Source organism: Myotis yumanensis, unplaced genomic scaffold (assembly GCF_028538775.1).
Source record: "Myotis yumanensis isolate MYYU_CA2020_CCGP unplaced genomic scaffold, mMyoYum1.0.hap1 SCAF_1, whole genome shotgun sequence".
NCBI lineage: Eukaryota > Metazoa > Chordata > Mammalia > Chiroptera > Vespertilionidae > Myotis > Myotis yumanensis.
Window position 1 is genome coordinate 199,323,939 of NW_027223752.1, and position 9,046 is coordinate 199,332,984.

The window sequence follows — 9,046 nt, forward strand, 5'->3', positions numbered from 1 at the left end:
TTACTGGGACACTGAGAAGCGGGGCCTCTTAGGGTAGGACTGAGGAGCAGCCATAGCTACTTGCTCTGCCCTGTTGATCCCCAGAAACCCCGCCCCACTCAAGCTGTGTGCAGAGGCTTTTGCATATGAAAGGCCTGGCCCTTTGCAATCTGAAACTTACCTAACAAACTGCAGCTGGGTTAGAGAAACCCAGAATTTCCAAAAGAAGGCCCAAGTCCCCACAGCAGCTTTCATTGCTTCACAGCTGGGCTCCTGCTGGGTAGCCTCAGGCAGAGGCTAAATTAGCACCTCCTTAGAGATCCAAGAGCCAGTGTACCCAGTGGTCAGAGTGGGACCATCCAGATTACAAGTCCTCAGATCCATAAGGGACACACTCAGGGGGCAGACTCAGTGAGCACCAAAGACCCACTGAAGCAAGTCTTGCCCCAGATGGGTATCTCCAGCACAGAAGTTCTCCCACTGCAGACACAGCTGATTCTCACAGCCAATTGGCCTGGAGGTCAATTCCTTCCAGTGATACCTACAACAATCAAGGCTTAACTACAACAAGACTGTGCACAAAGCCCACAAAGGGGTGCACAGAGAGTGTCCACCTCAGGTATTTGGGGAGGCTGAGCCACTGGGCCCTATAGGACACCTAGCACAGAAAGCCACTCTATCAACACAGGGAAGCATAAAAGAAGTGGAGACAAAGAAACAGGTCACAAATGACAGGAATGGAGGAAAGCAAACTACTGGATATAGAGTTCAAAACCACACTTATAAGGTTTTTCAAGAATTTTCTAGAAACTGCTGATAAATTTAGTGAGACCCTCAAGAAATCTAGTGAGACCCTCGAGGTTATGAAAAAAGACCAATTAAAAATTAAGCATACACTGACTGAAATAAAGAATATTATACAGAGTTCCAACAGCAGACTAGAAGATCGCAAGAATCAAGTCAAAGATTTGAAGTGCGAAGAAGCAAAAAACACCCAACTGGAAAAACAAAAAGAAAAAAGAATCCAAAAATATGAAGATAGTGTAAGGAGCCTCTGGGACAACTTCAAATGTATCAACATCCGAATTATGGGGGCGCCAGAAGAAGAGAGAGAGCAAGATATTGAAAACCTATTTGAAGAAATAATGACAGAAAACGTCCCCTACCTGGTGAAAGAAATAGACTTCCAAGTCCAGGAAGCACAGAAAACCCCAAACAAAAGGAATCCAAAGAGGACCACACCAAGACACATCATAATTAAAATGCCAAGAGCAAAAGACAAAGAGAGAATCTTAAAAGCAGCAAGAGAAAAAGTTACCTACAAGGGAGTACCCATACAACTATCAGCTGATTTCTCAACAGAAACTATGCAGGCCAGAAAGGAGTGGCAAGAAATATTCAAAGTGATGAATAGCAAGAACCTACAACCAAGATTACTTTACCCAGCAAAGCTATCATTCAGAATTGAAGGTCAGATAAAGAGCTTCACAGATAAGAAAAAGCTAAAGTTCATCACCACCAAACCAGTATTATATGAAATGCTGAAAGGTATCCTTTAAGAAGAGGAAGAAGAAAAAAAAGGTAAAGATAAAAATTATGAACAACAAATACACATCTATCAACAAGTGAATCTAAAAATCAACTGAATAAATAATCTGATGAACAGAATAAACTGGTGAATATAATAGAATCAAGGGCATAGAAAGGGAGTGGACCGACTATTTTCCGGGGGGAAAGGAGTGTGGGGTGTGTGGGAAGAGACAGAACAAAAATTGTACACCTATGAATGAGGACAGTGGGGGGGAAGGGGAAAGGGCAGAGGGTGGGGTGGAAACCGGGTGGAGGGGAGGTATAGGGGGAAAAAAGAGGAACAACTGTAATAATCTGAACCAGGGATCCTCAAACTTTTTAAACAGGGGGCCAGTTCACTGTCCCTCAGACCGTTGGAGGGCTGGACTATAGTTTAAAAAAAAAACTATGAACAAATTCCTATGCACACTGCACATATCTTATTTTGAAGTAAAAAAACAAGACAGGAACAAATACAATATTTATATTTGCATGTGGCCCACGGGCCGTAGTTTGAGGACCCCTGATCTGAACAATAAAGATTAATTAAAAAAAAGAAACATCTGTAAGAGTGTCACCAATAAAAAATAAAGTGAAAAAAAAAGAAAGAAAGGAAGAAAGAAAAAGAAAGGAAGAAAGAAAGAAAGAAAGAAAGAAAGAAAGAAAGAAAGAAACAAACAAAGAAAGAAAGAAAGAAAGAAAGAAAGAAAGAGCAAAAGAAAGGAAGAAAGAAGAAAATTGTAAATGGAAGATTATAAGAGAGGGTTTTGAGAGCCAGTAAAAGTACCTGGAGTGCCATTTTTGGCACGCGGGCCGGGGTTGCCCACCCCTGGGATAGGATATATGTAATTAAAATTTGTAATGATGATAAAAAATAAATAAAATTGAAAGCCCTATCTGGTTTCTCAGTGGGTGGAGCATCAGCCCATGAATCAAAGGGTCGAAGGTTCCATTTCTGTTCAAGGGCACATACCTTGGTGGTGGGTTTGAACCCCAGCTTCCAGGCAGGTTGTGTGTGGGGGGCAACCAATCAAAAAATCTCTCTCTCCCTCCCTCCCTCCCTCCCTTTCTCTCACTCTCTCCTTCTCTCTCTCTCCCTTCCCTCCTTTCCAACTCTCTCTAAAAATCAATGGAAAAAATATTCTCTGGAGAGGATTAACAAACAAAAACTTAAAAATTAAATAAAATTACCAAATGGTCCAGCAGTGCCTCTTCTGGGTATATACACACAGAAATGGAAAGCGAGGTCTTGAAGAGATATTTGGGCACCTGTGTTCACAATATGTCAGATGGAAGCAGCCACTGAGGAATGTGCCTGGAGAGATGAATGGATAAGAAGCAAAATGGCGCCTAGACATGTACCATGGTATAGTGTTCACCTTTAAAAAAGGCAGGAAATTCTGACATATGCTCCAACATGGATGATGACCTTTGAGGATCTGATGCCTCATGAAATCAGCCATGCCCAAAGAGGCAAGTTCTGCAGAATTCCACTTTAATGAGGTGGTCAAATTCACAGAGACAGAAAGTGGAATATTAGTGGCCAGGGACTTGGGGGAGAAGGAAGGGAGAGTTATCCTGTTTCATGGGTTCAGAGGTTCCGTTTAGCAAGATGAAAAAATTGGGAGGGAGCCTTATGGAGGGATGAACATGTGTTGCAGCCCCCCAAAGAAGAAAAGGCGGAGGACAAGGAGCCATTGCGTCTGACCACTTTGTCCCCTAGGCAGGAGACATAGAAGACCTCTCATCTCACCAAGCAAGGCAAGGAGACGAAGTCCCAGACACTCGGGGTCCTGGCAGACAAGTGCCGGGACCCATATTGAATCAGAGTTGTGCTCCACCCTGGGGGGGGGGGGGGGGAAGGGACAAGAACAGGGAGAGTGAGATGTGTGTGACCCCTCCCACAAGGTCACAGAGCCTGATCCTTGTCTTGCTCCTGACTTGGGCTGTGCCCGCTTGACCTGTCAGAGCCTTGGCTTCCTCCCCTTGGCCCAGAGACAGGCATGGTTGTCGGGTGACTCTGGGGCACTCAGCAGAGAATGGGGCTCACCCTCTGGACTCAGAGCTCCCTCCTTTTGATTCGGTCCCGAGGGAGCTCTGGGATTCTAGAAGCCAGTCCAGAGAATATTGGATTAAGCAGGGTGGGACCAGTGTGTGCACCTGACTCCAGGTGCACTGAGTTTCTGAAAACCAATCTAGAGATAATGAGATCAAGTAGGATTCATTGTCTTATCAAGTTAATCTGCTTGGAGACAGGGTTTTCCGCCTATATAAGGGCTGAGGGCACCCAGCCTAAGCCATTAGACACAAGAGCCCAGGAGAGCAGGACCATGTCGGCACCTGGGAGAAGTGAAGCAGCGCGAGCTCCAACCCTCCTGAGGGCCAGGGCACCAAGCTGGTTTCCTCCCGGCCATCTGCAAGCTCAGGAGGCCAAGCTGGATGCCTCCTGCCCTGCCCCAATCCTGGTGGCCCTGCCTCCCTGCCAGGGACCCTGCCATCAGCCTGTTGGCCCCGGCGGCCTGCTCCCGGTGCCCCCCACATACAGCTGGGCCCCCAAATATCTCATCATCCAGCCAGCGTCTGTGAGGAGAGGCTTGGCCCCCCGCACCGGGCTACCCACCACCCAGGAGCTGTGTGACCTGCTGCAGGGAGCAGACAAGGTTCCCATGAAGTCAGCCAGCCTGTCCCAGGCTGCCCAGCAGCCAGCCCCGAAGCCCTGCTCCATCCACCTCTCAGCTGCCAGAGACAAGAGGAGGATTGCCAGCGTCCCCATGCCCGGCCTGGGTGAAGGTGCCAAGAGGCGCCTCCTGGCCAGCAGCAGCAGCCGCCCGCCTTCCAAAAACCAGGGGGTGGGCAGCCAGCTACCAGAGGCACCCGCCCCATCAGGCCAGGCATCCATGGCCACTAGCACGGTGCCCCCAAAGCGCGTGGCCCGCGGCCCACCTGTGCAGACTTCTCAGAAGCCCGTTCCTCCAAAAGAGTGTGGGGGCAAAGTGCCCGCCATCACCCGTCAACGCCGTCTCAGCCTCTTTATGGACGAGGGTCTCAAGTTCTGCTCCTCCACCCAGGAAGCCACAGGGAAGGAACTGAAGGAGGAGAAGGCGGCCGACCACCAGAGCCCCAGCAAGAGGATGGACCTGGAAGTGGCCGCCAACACCTTCCACAAGATGCAGGGCCCGGGTCCCGGGCCTGGAGCAGGTCTCCACAAGACCCGGGACAGCAGGGCTGTGTCCCAGGATGTGGTGCTGGGGGGCAAGTTGGCCGCCCAGACCAGCTTCTCGCTCCAGCGCCCAGACAGCCCCCACGGGGAGGATCCTTTGCCAGGGGCCACCCTGTACCAGCGCCTCAAGGAGCACCTGCTCACCCAGGCCCAGCTCAAGGAGAACGGCTACCCCTTTGCGCACCCCACACTGCCGGGGGGCGCTGTCCTCTTCACCTCCCAGGAGAAGCTGCCCCAAGACGCTTCCTGCAGGCTGTGCTGCCGCTGTGGCACCCAGTACCTCGTGGCCCCCTCGGGCCGCTGTGTGCGCCAGGAAGAATGTCACTACCACTGGGGGCGGCTGCGCCCCACTCCAGCGGCTGGGGGCTGGGAGATTCAGTACACGTGCTGCTCGGCCCCCATCAGCTCCCCTGGCTGCCAGGTGGCCCAGCAGCACGTGCAGGACGGCCGCCAGCAGGACCTGCAGGGCTTCGTGCACACCTTGGACAAAGAGCTGCCCCCAGGGGCTCACCCGGCATCTACGCCCTGGACTGTGAGATGTGCTACACCACCTCTGGCCTGGAGCTGACCCGCGTCAGCGTGGTGGACAGCGCCCTGCAGCTGGTGTACGACACCTTCGTCAGGCCGGACCGCGACATCGTCGACTACAACACCAGGTTTTCCGGAGTCACCGCGGCTCACCTGGCCCACACCAGCACCTCCATCCGGGACGTCCAAGCCGCCTTGCTGACGCTCTTCAATGCCCACACCATCCTCATCGGACACGGCCTGCAGAGCGACCTGCTGGCCTTGAAGCTCATCCATGGCACCGTGCTGGACACAACTGTACTCTTCCCGCACCGCCGCGGCCTCCCCTACAAGCGCTCCCTTCGCAACCTCAGGGCTCACTACCTCGGACACGTCATACAGGACCGGATGGATGGCCACAGCTCCAGCGAGGACGCCAGTGCCTGGTCATCTGGAAGATGGGACAAGACGCCGAGACTCAGCGCTGACCGAAGCCCAGTATTGTGTGGACAGGACTATGACTTTGGAAAGTGCTTTGTGATCACATATATCTCTTGCCCCACATGTCTAACAATAAAGGAATGGTTCAGTAAACTATAGTACATCTGTCGTGTTATTTGTCATCATGTTATTTCCTGTCTGACCGCCATGGCTCTGGGTTTCATTCAGATCCAGGAACTTGCCTGGGTTGCTGGCTCCACCACCAAAGTGGGGCATGCAGGAGGCAGCTGATCAATGATTCTCTCATCATTGATGTTTCTCTCTCTCTCCCCCCCTCCCTTCCTCTCTGAGATGTAATTTTAATATATATATTTTAAAATCATAATGATGATAAAATCTAATTAAACTTAATAGCCCTGCCCAGTTTCCTCAATGGTTGGAGCATCAGCCCACGGATGAAAGGGTGGAGGGTTCCATTTCTGCTCAAGGGCACTTACCTCGGTGGTGCTTTTGACCCTCAGCTTCCAGGCAGGGTGTGCATGGGAGGCAACTCTCTGTCTCTCTGTCCCCCCCTCTCTCTCTGTCTACCTCCCCCCTTTCCTTTCCCCTCTGAGATATTATTTTAAAAGTAGTAGCCCGGTGCACGAAATTCCTGTGCATTGAAAGGGAATTCATTAACAGAAATATTTTAATATTGCTATTTGCCCTTTCTCTATAATAGAAGTGTGAGAGATGAAAGGAAATTAGTAAACTGTATATGAAAATAATATATAAATTTATTAATTAATAAACAGTAACAAAATGATATAATAACAGAGGCATGATATAAAAATGACAAAAACATGATACGAAAACAACAGTGATGCAAACAATGACTGATAAAGTGATTAAACTTATTCTAATATCTCCATGTACACCACATTAAGAGTGAAAACACTTCCAGAGTGCTCGACTAATTTCCCTTGTGCTGAAGTACTTAGAACTTTAACTTTAACGTCACATGCTCTTTGAACTCGAGAGAAAGCAACATGTAACTGACCATGTGCGAAAACGGGTTCAGGTAGGACTATGCCTACTCTGTCTAGAGTTTGTCCTTGTGATTTATTAATAGTCATCACAAATGCTGGCATCACAGGAAACTGTCCTTGAATCAATTTAAGTGGGAGGCCAGTGTCAGATGGGAAATCAGAACCTCTCCCTCTGCAGATCCTGTTAATACTTCAACTTTGATAATGTCAGGTTGTAATCTTTTGATAATAAATCTGGAACCATTACAGAGACCCCATTTACTATTAAGATTTCTCAATAGCATGATGATTACACCCACTTTCAATTTTAATTTATGACACGGCATTCACAAGGAATCATACTATTAAGAAATTCGATGGGAAAATTTTCCTTTTCAGCATCATCTGTTGAATCAATGGAATCATCACTCAAATATGTGTGGAAATCTCCATCAAGTATACCCACAATTTCTTCATTTACTTTTTAAACATGCTCATTTTTTGGACAAAGAATTGCACATTTAGATATATTTTTAATATTATCTATAGATATAGAATTTCCAAAAGTAGCTTCAATAATAGATCCATTACAAATCATTTCACAGGGGATTTCAATAATATCCATTCCTAAATGAAAACTGCTATCAAGTTTGCCATCTCCAAGTAAGTTTTACTAACCATCCACTATAAGCAGACTCCTTTGAATTCATATTTGTTGTAAGAGACAACTTTCTGAAACATCCCCAAACATTGCAGTACTTTAAACTCATTTGTACTATGGCCGATCACATAGCATGCGGTACAATACTGAGACATTGTCAAAAATCTCCTCCAAGAAGGAGAACTTTTCCACCAAATACAACATTCAAATTTCTCTTAGTAACCTGTCTATGGCATGTATAGCATGACTGGATGCCATGGTGCATTCATCAATAATGAGAAGTTGGGCCTTTTTAAGAGTTTTAGCAACTTCACTGTTTATATCGAGTCTAGAAATTGCAGTTTCATTTAATGGAATGGGTAATTTGTATTGGGAATGAAAGGTGCTTCCACTGAGAAGTAAATTTGCAGCAATTCCTGTAGATGCTGTGGGTAAACAGTACTACCACGACCTCTAATATAATGTATTAAAACTTTATAAAGATATGCTTCCCTGTTCTGAGGGCCGGTTCCTGCCTCAAACCTCGCCCTCCCAGGAAACAACTCGGGGAGGGTGCAGCCCTTGGCAACGCGACCCAGGACTCAGTGTGTCCATGCTCAGAAAGCCAGTTCCTGCCTCAAACCTTGCCCTTACCGGAAACAGTTTGGGGAGGGCGCAGCTGTTGCTAAGAGGACCCAGTACTCAGTGCAGGCAAGCTCCGAGGGTGGGTTCCTGCCTGAAACCTAGCAGTCCTCCTGGGAAACAGCTTGGGGAGGGTGCAGCTGTTTCCAAGACGACCCCTGCAGGACTGACTTCCTTCTAGTTGGTCAAGACTCAGTCGTGGCGTTACACCCAGGGTTTTTATTATATAGGATAGATAGTGGAGGCTATACATGCATGGGGATAGGGGATATATAGAAAAATATCTGTGTCTTCCCCTCAAATTTGCTGTGAATCTAAAACTTCTCTAACAAATAAAGTTTTAATTTAAGATTACAATATTGATTTTGAAATTTTCACTTTGTGAGATAACAGTTGTCTAGACTCAGAAAGAGAAAGGAGCACAAACATGAAAAATGGCAATAAAAATGATTCAAAATGAAAGATACAGAAAAAAAAGAATGAATAATAGCATAAGTATCCTTGAGATATAAATTTTATCATGTATGTAATTAGAGCCAAAGAAAGAATGAAGAGATCAGGGAGAGATTTTTTAACTTGAATAAATAATGTTTATAATGTACTTTATTTTATGAAGAGTATAAATTCATTGATCTAAGAATCCCAACCATTCTCAAGCAGATAAACACAAAGGGAATCACATCAAGGTAAGATTGTAAAATATTGCTGAAAACCACTGATAAAGAGAAAGTCTTCAAAGTTGCCAGGTGGGAGAGGACCAGGGGAATATATGCAGAAAAACAAACAAACAGAAAAGAAACAACTTTGCATTTTTTGTCACACACAGTACAAACGAAAAGGCAATACACCAACTTTAAAATGTTAAATTTATATAAAAACTGTCAAACTGAAATCTAAACTCAGCAGAAATATTTTTAAAAATAAAAGAGTGCATAAGTATATATCTGCAAGTAAAATATGAGATAACTTATTGCCAGCAAACAATATTAAAGGTAGTTTTTCATGCAGGAAGAACTTACTAGGTGGAAACTTGTATCTACA

The 9,046-nt window shown here is 46.4% G+C and overlaps 1 pseudogene; it reads left to right on the forward strand.

The window, feature by feature from the left end:
* Positions 1–3,878: 3,878 nt before the first annotated feature.
* On the forward strand, positions 3,879–5,763 carry LOC138994893 (RNA exonuclease 1 homolog pseudogene; annotated as a pseudogene).
* The last annotated feature ends 3,283 nt before the right edge of the window (positions 5,764–9,046 follow it).